The 13,497-nt window shown below is 43.2% G+C and overlaps 1 protein-coding gene across 3 annotated transcripts in view; it reads right to left on the bottom strand.

Moving 5' to 3' along the window:
• The window catches only part of LOC109679976 (transmembrane protein 150C), a 79,976-nt gene extending 72,793 nt beyond the window's left edge, over positions 1-7,183 (bottom strand). The window contains exon 1 of one of the 3 annotated variants that reach the window (XM_074041896.1): positions 7,075-7,183. The gene's annotated coding sequence lies outside the window, so the exon portion shown is untranslated. Of the gene's footprint in view, positions 1-6,633; positions 6,790-6,870; positions 7,031-7,074 lie in introns of those variants that run through there. The other 2 variants (XM_074041895.1, XM_074041894.1) reach the window with 2 other exon arrangements.
• Between the last annotated feature and the right edge of the window lie 6,314 nt (positions 7,184-13,497).

Genomic DNA, 13,497 nt, shown 5'->3' with positions numbered 1-13,497 from the left:
AGCCAGGGACAGTGTGAGGAACTGCACAGCATTGTCCAACAGCTAATAAAAGCAACATTTCTGAACTGTTACATTTATGGATCTGTAAGCAGACCATGATTTGGTTCAGAGGCCTGATCTTAAAAGATCATGATGTGCCTCTGTCTTTGATCATACCCATATCCTTTCCGCAAATCAGTTTATGGAAATTTTTTGACTTTATATGTATATAAAATTTTAGCATGAAATCTGCACCTTTTCATGTAATTCAATTTTATGGCACATATAAGCTGGAACTAAAAATGTAGAAACACCAATCACAATGTCATAAGAAAGTTAATCGGTTTTCTCAAGAACAATTGTATTAGCTGCTAAAATTACAAGAAGATAAATCTTGTCAACGGTGTCATTGACAAGACTGGAAAAATTTTCAAAATGCCATATGTTTGAAGTTAAGGATATGAAGGAATGTAACACCATAAAAGAAAAACTGGCAACCCTAATATCTCTGCTACTGTCTGCAGGTGTATTTTAGTTGTTAATTGTTTAATTCTGAAGCAATTATAATGAATTGCATAAATATATTTCTACATAAATATACTTTAAATTTGGTAAGATTAGAATTTAGAAATTCCAAGAGATATTTCCACTGGAAACTCAGGGTCAGTTACATTACAGATCTCTTCTCATTTTAATTTCTAAACACTTCTAATTCAGCAAAGTAGCATTTCTAGTTGTATTGTTTTACAATGATATCAACATGTCTTAATTAACATGTATTCACTCATGAATCAGTAGAATCAATAGAATGTGAAAGATGTATTTTTATCAACTAGCACAATTTTTAAGAAATGCAACACCCATTTTAACTATATGCTGTCAGTTTTAATTTATGGTTTAAACTTCCAATTAAGGCTATTTAAAAGATTTCTTTGACAGCTAAGTCAACGTAAGTGTAAAAAAACAGGAATAAATAAAATGCTCTATAAATAGTAAGGCTATGCTATTTTCGGAGACACTTATGTTTACATTCAGTCAATTATCATTGTAATTCATTATAATTGCTTTAGACTTAAATAACACCTTTTAAACTACAGACTAATTTCCTCTACTGCCACAGCTAGGCACAATTACTTCTTAAGTTTTGTCTATACTTGTCTGAATGCATTACATGACATTCAATGCTTTTACACACAGTTCACCTCAACCCTTTGTATTCCAAAGGCGGAGTGGCTTCACTGTCCACTGAGATGGAAGGTTCTGCAGCTTTGAGCAAAATCTGGATGTCTGAAGGGTTTTAGTATGTGAGACACAGCCCCTGGACTCTTTAAAGAAGGAAAGTGGGAATAATGTCAGGTTGTTGCCTCTTCCACCTTTCAGAGTCTTTGAATAAATATTGTTTATATTTAGTTTGGCTTTTAAGTGAAACTGAAATCAACTTCCAGAATGGAATTACTTTTACTTCCTAGATTGCACTTGGAGGGAAAAAAAAAAAAAACCAAACATTTCCTGCCTCAATTTTAAGACATTTCATTTTGTATGAAATTCTTAAGACAACAGTTTTTCACTTATTTTAACTTTTTTTGTTGTGCTGGGGATGGAACCTAGGTACTCTTGAATACTAGACAAGCATTCTACCACAAGCATTTTATTCTAAAAATAAGCTGCTTCCCACTTATTTTATTAAAAATATGTCAGGAGGCACTTACAGGCAGGAAGTGATTTTGAAAAGACAAATATCTTACAGTATAGTAAAAAGTGGGGGGGTTATGAGATGGATATATCTATTTAGATCATTTGTCACTTATTTGTTACAAACTATTATGCAGAAATTAAGAATTCAGTAGGAGGAAAAGAAGACACAATTTTTAGTCAATGTGAAAGAAGACGTTAATGTTTCTTTGGGCACCAGGCTGTCTGTCCAAGGGCACCGACCTTCAGAGACCACAGGCTGGCAGCAGTGAGGTCTCCAGCCTAAACATGCAATGACTTCCCTCTCACCTATCAGGCTTCATCTTGCACAGACAATAACTGCAGTCAGCTTATTTCTGCACTTGTTCAATGCTGCCCAATGTTTCAATGTCACAAGTCTGCAGATGTCCACCTTATATGACATTATCACATGGCAGTAGGGGGGTGGTTGACTTTGTGGAGACTGCCTGGGTTCAGATTCTGCCTCCAGTACCAGCTGGGATACAGGCGCTGTGAGTTAACGACTATACCTACATCAAAGGATTGTCGCAAAACCAGGATCACACCTGTAGAGCACTCAGCACAGAGCACTCGGTAAGCATCGGTTACTGCTAGCTACTATAGATGTGTTATATCAGTGTTTCTCAAAGTGGATTCCACGCCTAGTTTCATAGGCATTATTTTGTATCACACTCCAGTATATAATAACACAAATAATGAACATGGATAAAGTGTAGCCGCTATATAGACTGGGCTATGTCAGAATTTAAACCCAGAGGTCATGTTTCCCTAGAGCTGGTAACCACTGCCCACTGCCTCATGGCTACTTTGTTGCTATTCATGGAAGAACCAAGTTTCACCAAACCCTAGTAACCCTCAAGAGGAAGGATGCAGAGATCACGTCATTGTATTACACATTCTCTTTCATAAGGAAAATGCTGATCCTCACTTGTTACACTGATTTCAGGACCCATATAACTGTGGGGTTATATGAAAAAAATTGAAAACACCAACACAGATAAAAAAGTTAAATGAGTGTCTGAGGCTTTCCCATGGTACCGGGAATTATATGTATGGTGCATTTCCTAAATTTATTCAAGGTGTCCCCATTACCTTGTGGAATGGACACTAATTTGAGAAATGCCATCCCAGGGTGTTAATACCGTCAGGGCAAAGATGATGTTAGTATTATTTTAACCTGTACTTTAGCTAGTATATCCAAACACATTTGAAAACTTTCTAAATAAGTGACTGATAGTTCTTTCCAAAGGAAAAGAAACCCCAGGCTCAGAGCTGTGGTCTGAAGATAGGTATCCTAGGTCCCTAGGCTGGGCGAGGGAGTGTAACTCACCCAAGAAACATGAGAGGCAGTACCTTTTGAGACAGTCTAATTAAAAGTATGTCCCTCTCTGCCATCAAAATAATGGTTTTAATAAAAGTAAATGAGTTTAAAAATGGAAACAACAATGTAGAGGCTAAATCAAATCTCATTTTAATAGCTTTACTAAAAATAATGATAGGTTGTACTTTAAGTGTATTTGGTAACCCCAGCAGGCAGGGCTAAGGAAGGGGATCTGGGTTTGAAGCCCAAAGGAAAGGATCCAGACAAGAATGGTCCAAGCAGAGGCTTCCAGACTTTTCACAGGCCCTCTGTGACTGTTCACATGGGGCAAGGAACACTTGTGCAGAACCATCTACCTTCTACCCTTCTTTGATCTCTGCTTCCTGCTTTCAAAAACTGCAAGGTGCAGAAACCAACGCTAAGAATGAATGATCTATTACAAGCAAAAGAGCAACTGATGCTCAAGTATGTGTGAACATACGCACAAGGCTGAGCACCCAAGCAACTCTGGGTGATGCTTCTTTTTGTGGCTAGCACACATAGAAATTAAATAGGCAAACTGTTTTTAGAGTAAAATTGAACTTCAGAATAAAGCACTTTCTTCAGAGTAAATGCAAGTGCTTTTTCATAAAACTGGATTAACAGAGTCAAATCTTAATTCCCAGCACTATCAATGTCGACTTCTTCTTCCTTCTAATTAAGGGATAATTGCCATCAAATGTATCTCTATAGGAGATGAGCGGAGAGAGTTTAGAGCTGCACTGTCCAATGAGGTAGCCACTAGCCCTGTATGGCTATTTAAATTAATTAAAGCTAAATAAAATTTCAAATTCAGTTCCTCAATTGCACTGGCCATATTTCAAGTGCTCAGAAGTCACAAATGGTTCATGGCTATATTATTAGGCAGATGTATAGAACATTTCCATCACTGTAGAAAGTTCTACTGGACAGCACCAGTCTAGAAAAGGCTATTTCTAGAGGTTAAAAACAAAACTGTTCATTTCTTACCAGATAAAAGAGCTCCAAGCCCTACCTACCAGAGCTGGCTTGACTCAGAACAGTGTGGGGTTGAATTTGATAGCAAATGCCAACGATTTCATTATTATCTCAAAATATCATTCCAAATGTCCCTGACTAAAGTCTCTTTGCATTAAGACTGTCCATTGCTGCAAGTGATTTTTTTTCAAAATCCAAACATAGCAGAAAATATTTGTAGATAATAATAACTTGTTCAAGTTCCAATATTTTATGAACTAGGTTGAAAGTGATTAAAGCAACATACAACACATTATAAAAATACATGGTACTGTAGGCTCTAGGAATAAAATTTAGAGATAAAATAAGTAGGGATACACTTCCGTGTTACCCTGAGGATAAGGACAGAACTTACGACACAGCTGAATCTAGTCCCTTTTTATAAACTTTCATCAACTTAGAGCCAAATTCAGTAACTCTTGACTTTGTAGCATGTTTAGGGAACTTGAGTCTAAATCTCATTTAGACCTCACAAGAACCGAACCACCACTGAGTACTACTTCTCAGTGCTGTAGATTGTTCTCAGGATGGGAAGATGGTGAGGTAATACATTATCTTGTCAGTGTTTGTCTTGCTCAGTTGGCTACCGAACTGATCCCATGGCCAGTTGAAAGTGACACAAGTGGCTAAGATTACAGGGACCAACTAGCCTTTCCTCGCTCACAACTTCAGGCTGCCTGCTCACCTGGCCTCTGAGCAGCAGAGGTGAGGGTCAAGGGGGAAACTGAGAGTGTGTAGCAAAGTGCTTCCTTTTGGCAATCACAACACAAGTAAAGTGAGCACAAAAAACCCTGCAAGGTGGTTGTGAACAGGATTACTGTGGTTCTGTAACAAAGATTAAGTATAGACCTTTATTTTGTTCATAAAAAGATGCCAGAGAACAAACTGTTTCCCTTCCAAAGCAACTTGTGTAAAAGCTGTTTGATGAAAAAAAATACACTAATTAAGCAATCGCTATCGAGATATTGTAGTGCCAATTTAAACAACCAAACAGACTGCATCCAGCTAATGGCAGATAATAACAAACTTGCATTTTTAAAATGCTTTAATATGTTTGCTCAATGTCATAACATCTGTCTGTTAGTTGTTATTGTTAACAAAACGTTTTTACCCCCCTTTTTTTTTTTTACCATGTTCTGTTTGTGAGCTTCCAACTTGGGGTGCTTGCAAAACATTTATTTTAAAAATGAATAAATAAAGGACACACCATTAAAATCCTTATGCTTATGCCTTGGAGATTAAACTATTTCTAGTTCCTTAAGAGATGACAGCTATTGTTAATCCTGGAACATGGTGTCTATGGGACACATACAAGAATAAGTTGGGGATTAAATGAAATGCATGAAGTTGAGATGGTACAACTCTTTGATCTGACATATCACATACATGAGCCTCACAATTTTTCCTTGAAATAGGAAACTTTAAGTAGGTCAGCTTATTAACCGCTATCATGGAATTTCTACATCCACCCTCTCCTACCCTTTTGATGAACTGCAGCCCAGAATGGAGTTACAGTTTTGCATTATTAAAATCTATCTTCCATTCAAGCAGACAATTGAAGAAGCAGAAACTAATAGTGTCTGTTAGGCGCTGTTATTGTCATGAATCCAAGAACTGTTGTTCTGTTCTGCTTTTTGACACAGCACTAGTGCATTTGGTCCCTAACCAGACCATGCATGTAGGAAGTGGGAATGGGATCACTCAGGGAGACGTCTGGCTTCCATTCCAAACCTACCCTACGTTGTCACACTTGCGGTCACAATCCTGGTTTCACTGCTTAAGGTCTACCCGGCATAAACCTGACCAAAAAGATCAGTGAAGTGTTTGGGATATAATAAAGAGGTGGACGGAGAGGGATGAGTAGGGAGCAAAAGAATATGAAATTAAAACGGAAAACCCTCATTCTCCTTTGGATTCATCTAAGGAGGGGAAGAAGGGCTCCAGAAGGGCTCTCTCCACAATGCAAAGCCAATCACTTTTTAAATTACAATGGATGACCACAGAGCCTCGGAGACTCACCCAGCGCGGCCTCCCCAACAAACCGAAAATCCCATTTGTCCCGGGGAGCGCGCGCCCTGACCCGAGAACCGACTGCACCCCGGAGCGGAGGCAAAGCAAGTTGGAGCCCCGGTGCCCGGGTCCCCGCGCCCCGAGCCGGTCGCCTCGGCTGGCGACGAAGTGATCACAGACCCGGCGAGAACGCGGGCGGCCAAACTTGGGTGGCTCCTCGCCGAATCCACCCGGCAACGGAGGGACGCGGTGCGGGCTGGGACACCTGTCAAGGAGCCGGGCGGGTCCGCGGCCAGCGCGCGGCACTGCGGCTGCGGGGACCAGGCTGGGCGACCCGGGCGCGCGGCCAGGACCCGGCACCGACTGGCGACTGGCTCTGGAGCGTGCTTCCCAGGGGGGCCGGGCGCGATCCCCGCGCGCGGCGCTCGGGGAAGGGGACCTGGGGCCCCGCAGCAGGGCGGACCCGCCGCCCAGCCCCGCCGCAGCGTCCGCGCCCCAGTCTCCGCCTCCGAGCCGGGCCTGACGCCCCCTGGCTGCCCAGCGGCCGGGGCGGAGGAGGGGGTCGCCGCGCCTACCTGCTCCGGTGCGGCGGGCCGCCGTCGCCTCGCGGGGCCGTGACCTGCGGCTGCGGTGGCGGCGGCGACAGTCGCGGCGGGGAGGGCGCTTCCTTCAGGAAGGGGTGGGATCTGCCCTCCCGGCCGCCCGGCCCCCTCCCGCCGCGCGCGGTCCGCCCCCGACTCATTCTGGGGTCGCAGGGAGAGCAGAGCCCTGGGCGGATGCCACCCGCCACCCCCAGGGTCCCTCATAGTCACCCGGGGCTGGAGCCGGGTGTGGACGGTCGAACCGCTTCCTTCCCCAGGCTTTGTGGACGCGCTTGCCTGGCGCTCCTCACCAACAAAAGGCAGGAGGGAATCTAGGATCCTCCGCCTGCTGGTTATTTATTCCTGACCTGTTGTAACCTTCTGGCTGGCACACCTAGGGTTTTTGCACATCGCAGCTAAAATTCACTTTCATACCCACTGGCCGAATGTAGCTCACAGCCACTCTCGGCTCTCCCGCGGTTTTCTTTCACCTTATTGAACAAACACAGAGCCAACTTCTGACCGTGGCCATGAGCAGAGGACTGGCGCCAAGGCCGCCCTCCCAGAGCCAGTCTGCTCTTTTCCTCCCGTGTCCCCTCCGAGCCTGTCATTAAAAAATGCATTCATCTGCATTTTCATAGCTTCCCCCACCCCAGCCCCCGACCTTGCAGTGACACCACGTCAATGAGCTCTAGCAGCACCGTGGATCAGTGCCTTTTTTTTAATCACACGCTCGCGGTGAAGTTGTGTTCCAAACGCCTTACTGGCCTCCCACTGCGGGCCCTCCGTGATCAACTTGCTGGGGTCGGTCTCACGGCCGTTCTTTTAAGGGGCTTCTTACCTAACTCCTTTAAACTGCGGCCTCTCAAAGTACACATTTCCAAGATTCTCCTCTAACTCAACCTATTCAAATTCTCCAACTCAGCATTTGTTTCTAGAACTCTGTTCCCCCACGGCCTATGTATGTGTCTATGTATGTGTGTATGATTCCCTGTCACTGTTGTGTCCTGACTTAAGACTGTTCGCTTCTTGAGCCAGCCACGCCATCTTCTGCTCTTCTTATCTTAATGAATAGGACTGTTGTTATTTATGCAATTAAAACAGCAAACCCCCAAACTTAATCGTGGTCTACAATCCCCTGAAAGTAATTTTGTGGGGCTTAGCCTATGAGTGTTTTTCTGAGGGGAGAAACTGTGGCTTTCACCAGGCTCTTGAAGTGGTCTATGCATCCCCGGAGGTTGAGAATTGACCCCGGCTAGTGGCTGAAGCATGAAATCCTAGCTACTCTAGAGGCTAAGATCTGGGAGGGATGCCCATGCAAATAGTTCCTGAGACCCTATCTGAAAAACTAAAAAGGGCTGATGGAGGTGCTCAAGTGGTAGAGCACTTGAGTTCAAACCCCGGTACCACCAGAGGGAGAGAGAGAGAGAGAGAGAGAACTAGATAATTGATCCCCAGCTCAGATGCTACCCTTACTCCCTGTCCCCATACCACTCTTTTCTTTCTCTTTCTCCCTCTTTCTCTCTTCCTCCTCCTTCCCTTCCCCCTTCTTCTCTCTCTTTAGATTGTTTTTTGTTTATTTTGTTTTTTGAGACAGAGTCTCACTATTGTAATCCAGGCTGGACGTGCTGGGATTACAGATGTGCATGACCACACCCAGCTGGACATGGATATTTTGATAAAGAACCGCACATGATTTTTTTACATGACTGTGACAGAATCACTGCCTTTCTTGGGAGCAGGGTGCCCAATTTTTAAAAGCCCTTACTTTTCTCTCTGGAAGGATTGAGAACTCTTGCATCATGTTAAATTTATTTCAAATTTTTCATTTTCATTTAGAGCCAGGCCCACTTTTGCTTAAGATGCCAACTTGAGTTTGTGAGGAATAGTAGGCTCAGTGCCATTTGTCAGCAGTACTAAATCACTGCCACCTCCATCTCCAAAATGTCCATCTGAATCAACCCAAAAAGTGAAATGAATTCCATTCCTGACAGTGATATTGACAGCTTGGAATAGTAAGTTAAAATGCTGGCCACGAAAGAGAGTTGGTTGCTATAAGCAGATTCCATTAATATTAGAGAGGTGAAGACAAACAAAATAAAGCTTCTCTGTGCTGTAGGGGATGGGGGCACTGGGGTTTGAACTCAGGGCTTTTCACTTGCTAGGCAGGCACTCTACCACTGGAGCTACTCCATCAGCCCTCATTTATGTTGGATATTTTCAAGACAGAGTTTTGCAAACTATTTGTCAGGGCTGGCTTTGAACCTCTGTCCTCCTGATCTCTGCCTCTGAGTAGCTAGGATTATAGGAGTGAACCACCAGTGCCCAGCTCATCTGGGCACCAAAGAGCCCAGATGGTCTGTGAACAGAGTTCTATAACGTTTTAGGTTGTGTCTCGTGTCCTGCACAAGCTTGACCTGGAAACCTAACTGGGGGGCAACTGGAGAGGCAGAAAGGACAAATGATAGACAAACATGCACAAAGCTGAGGCCAGGTGTGCTGGGATCTTGGATGGAGATGCACAACAGCCTCGTTACTTCTTTTCTCTATTAGTCTCTTCTTTTACTTTGCTTCTGTTCTTCTCTACTCTTTAAGGCCTTACTTCTTTACTATTCTTTAAAACCTTGCTTCTTTTCTATTCTTTAAAGTCTCTTTCCTTAGACTCACACTGTCCCATGTTTTCTTTAATCTCTCTTAAAGTCTTGGCCATCAGACTTGCACGGTCCTATGTTCCCTTTAATCTCTCTTAAAGTTTTGGTCCTCAGATTCACAGTCAAACAACAGCCGTCAACAGCAGCAGCAGCAGCAGCAGCAGCATTCTCTTGCAAGCAGCCTGCCAATCAATCCAATCCCCATCAAGAAACCTTCTCATCCTCATCCATCAATCCTTCAATCATCAATCCCCCTGCCCTTCAGCTAGTCTTTTATATACAGTGGTAAACAAGGAGGTGGAGCAACAGTTCTTGGGGAGGGTCATGATGCTGTAACAAGAGAAACCCTGCATTCCTACTTCTCTGAACATAAACAACTTAGGAAAAGCAGCTGTGTTGCATTTTGCCCTTGTACTCTTTGGGGGCTGGGGCCATGCCAAACTCAGCCTGGTGATTATTGGGCACAACTGTGCATATGTCAAGTTCTCATAGGCATCTCATAATCTACTCCCCACAGTTGTGAGTAAAGGGCCAATCACAAAGTTGGAGACCGAGTGTGGAAGAAAAAAGGCTTAAGGCCTGGGGATACATGCGAACCTAACAGACTAGTTGGTGGGGTGCAGATCAGGGATACTGTCACTCTACAGGACAGCAGCCAGGCACCGGATTCCATAGCATCTTGCTCTACATGTCTGCTGACCCGCACAAGGGTCCATACAACTGAGTAGGGGTGATGATTTTTCCTGACATAAGTGAATTTGCTATCTAACTGAAACCATGAAAGAATATTTAAAATTATGAAGAAATCCTCTATTCTTGCTCATTTTATTTCTCTTGAGCAGACAGTTTGCTGTGGTTATTTATGATTCAAAACCTTCACTTATTTATTTGAAAAAGCAGACTTGAGAAACACAGATCATAAATAACACTCCCAGGGATTCTGGAAATTCCTGCTGCTGGTGAAATTGCAAGGAATCCCATTATAATAGAAAAAAAAACCCTGTATTACCAAGTTATTGCCCTTATCCAACAACCAGTAGCTCAATAACTATACAAAGGTTGTTCAAATGGCATTTGATCTTTACCAAAATCTAGCTTTTGAAGAATACCTTTCAGGGGCAATTGGAAAGAGAATGAGAAGAATTTGGTAGCAGGAGGTTAAATGGAAGCTATTATTTGACTCCCATTTTGACACAGCCTCCAGATAATAGTTGTCAAGACTCTTATATTCCAAACTAGGTGCTGGCTCACCCTGTAAGATGTGCCAAGAGCTCCCTCAACCTCTCATTTGCCTTCTGGGCATAAAGGGTGGCAGTGATGCTGACAAGATTGTGATGGGTTATAGGTTTCTGTAGAGGTCACAGGTTTTCTGAGTGCACCCTCCTTTGCACCCACAGAAGGAAGGCCTAGGCAGCTTCCTTCTCACCAGATGTAAAGTCATGGGGACTTCAGGCCCCTGCAGTTTTGGGGAACACCATGGACTGGTGTCTGACTCAGGTCACAATTGGCAAAAGTAACCTGAATGTCAATGGGAGACATAAGTCAAAGAGTCACAATGTGAGTTGGCTGTGATCTCACTCAAGAGGACTGCATGGAAAAGCAAACAGAACTTGAGCAGAAAGAGGCCAACACTTCAAGCCTCCCTATGCCCACGGTCCAGAGCAAGAAGCTGAACGAACCAATCAAAGGCAAAATGAACCCCCTGTACCAAGGGAAAGAATGGGTGGTGAGAGGTTCCCATCAGGGTGGTGGTGGTGAGTGTTGTTCTAATAAAAGTTATAAACATTCACTGTGGCCAAAAGAAACCTCTCTATCTCTTAGCTCTCTCTTCCCCCACTTCTTCCCAGAGGAGTCAGAGAGTCTAGGAAGGGTAGAGAAAAGGGAGGAGTACCAGGCTAGAACTGATACATAGGGTGACTACCATGCTCTCTTTCCCCACTGAAGTGTGAAGGCGTTTTTGTTATTATATTGTACCAGACCTGTTATTTACTGAAATAAACCTGGATTTTTGGCTAAAAGTAAAAAATGTCCTTTTTATTAGTTGGGAGTGATCCCAAAAGTCATAAATTCTATACATTCATTCATCCAAGGGCTAGGAAATCAACCTGCCCCATAAAGCTGGTTTGAACAGGGTGAATGGGAGAGAATTAAGCTGTTTTGTGGCTATGCCCATGTGTCCTGCTGGGTCATATAGCTCAAAAAAATCTCCTTTTTGTGAGTATAAATGATAATTTAAGCTTTCCAACAAGAAAGTCAGAAAGAAGTCTATTGGATCAAAAGAGCTGGGGTTTTAAATGTTGGTTTACCTTCTATTAAATAGCTGTTCACAGGGGTTTCCTCATCTCTAAAGAACTCAGATTAGATGATTGTCAAGGTCTCCCTCAGCCAGAAAATTCTATTTTAAAAAGGTTACAGCACACTGTAGATCAAGGGGCAGTTTTCCAGGCTTCGCTCCACTGGGCTCAGCCCTCACACCAGGATGGCAGTGGTTTGGAGTGATAAGGAAATATTTCGAAAATGTAGTCCTGACAAGCGTAGTGCTGCCTTCCTTGGGAGGCTGATGTGTGGCTAAGGTTAACATGATCACTGTGGTGACGGTGTCCACATTGTGTACTTGGCAATTGTGACCTGGGAATCCCCAGCTCTTCCCCGGATTCTCTTGAGTGTTAGGTATTATTTCTCTTTCTTTCTTCCTCCAGTGGGAGAAGCAGAGTGGCAAAGCGTCTGTGACTGGTGTTCCAAGAGAGAACCGCAAATGAATTGCAGACTCCATGTTCTGAAATTCACAGTAACTCCATTTTCCCATGTTAACCAAGAGATTGTTGTTTTTACAAAGCAGAAGCCAATGCTGTTTGTAATCATTCTCCTCTTTGGAGCTTTTGCCAGCATGGATTAAGTTTATGGAAGGCATCCACTATTTACTTGATTTTTAAAACTGCCTTCTAAATCAGAGAGCTAAAGATTAATCATTTTATGGCACGATATTCTTTTCATCCCAAATGTCTGCTGTTGAGAGATGTAGGTGATTCTTATTCAGTCTTTCAAAGTTCTAACCAGGCGACATGTTACTGCCCCATTGCTTTCTGCCACCTGGGTTGCTTCCAGAATTTACCTACCCTGAGGCCTCACCGTGATCCAGCAGTAGAGTGAACACAGGGCTGAGTAGAGAACTCCCGGATCCTGCTAGGGTGGATGAACCACCAGTGCCTGACAGGCTGGCACTCTTACTGTACTAGTCGCTAAATATTTTAACTATCACCCCTGGATGAAGGTTATTTGAAAACATTCTCAACTTCTCTATACCCCAAAATATCTTTTTATCCCTTCCCCTGTCTTCCTTCTTCCTTCCCTCTTAGTACCCTTGTTGAAGATGAGGGCTCCTACTGTATTTCCAAGCCTAAATCTATCACCTGTTACTCTTTTTTTTAAATTTTATATGTTAATTTCCTTCTTTTTAAAATTGTTTATACATTTATCCACATGTATTTACATTGTTTGGGCCATCTCTCCCCCCCTGTCCCCCTTCCCTCCATTCCATCCCCCTCACTTCCAGGTACAAGCTGTTCTGCCATCTTCTTCTCCAATTTTGCTGAAGAGAAAACATAAGAGATAATAAGAAAGACATAGCGTTTTTGCTAGTTTGGATAAAGATAGCTATACAGAGGGATTCCTAGTGTTGCTTCCATGCACATGTGTATTACAACCCACATTGCTTCATCTCTACCAGACCTCTTCACTACTTCCTGGTCCCCTTCACATAGTGGCCTCTACCAGTTTAAGATTATTTTATTCATTCCTCTACAGTGAGCACATTAACCACATTCAAGTTTTCGGTTTCCTTCCCTTTCCCTATCCCTATCCCTGTGTGTGTTCTCCCCTTAGTATTTAACCCATGTCCAATAATATTACTGCATTGTTTTAGGTCTATAATCCACATATGAGGGAGAACATACGATTTTTGGTCTTCTGAGCCTGGCTAACTTCACTTAAGATGATGTTCTCCAGTTTCATCCGTTTACTTGCAAATGACAAAATTTCCTCTTTGTGGCTGAGTAAAATTCCCTCGTGTATAAATACCACATTTTCTTGATCCATTCATCAGTAATGGGGCATCTTGGCTGTTTCCATAACTTGGCTATTGTGAATAGTGCTGCAATAAACATGGGTGTGCAGGTGCCTCTGGAGTAACCTGAGTTGCATTCCTTTG

This window comes from Castor canadensis, chromosome 9, assembly GCF_047511655.1.
Source record: "Castor canadensis chromosome 9, mCasCan1.hap1v2, whole genome shotgun sequence".
In the NCBI taxonomy this organism is placed as follows: domain Eukaryota; kingdom Metazoa; phylum Chordata; class Mammalia; order Rodentia; family Castoridae; genus Castor; species Castor canadensis.
This window is presented reverse-complemented; position numbering and strand designations above follow the sequence as displayed.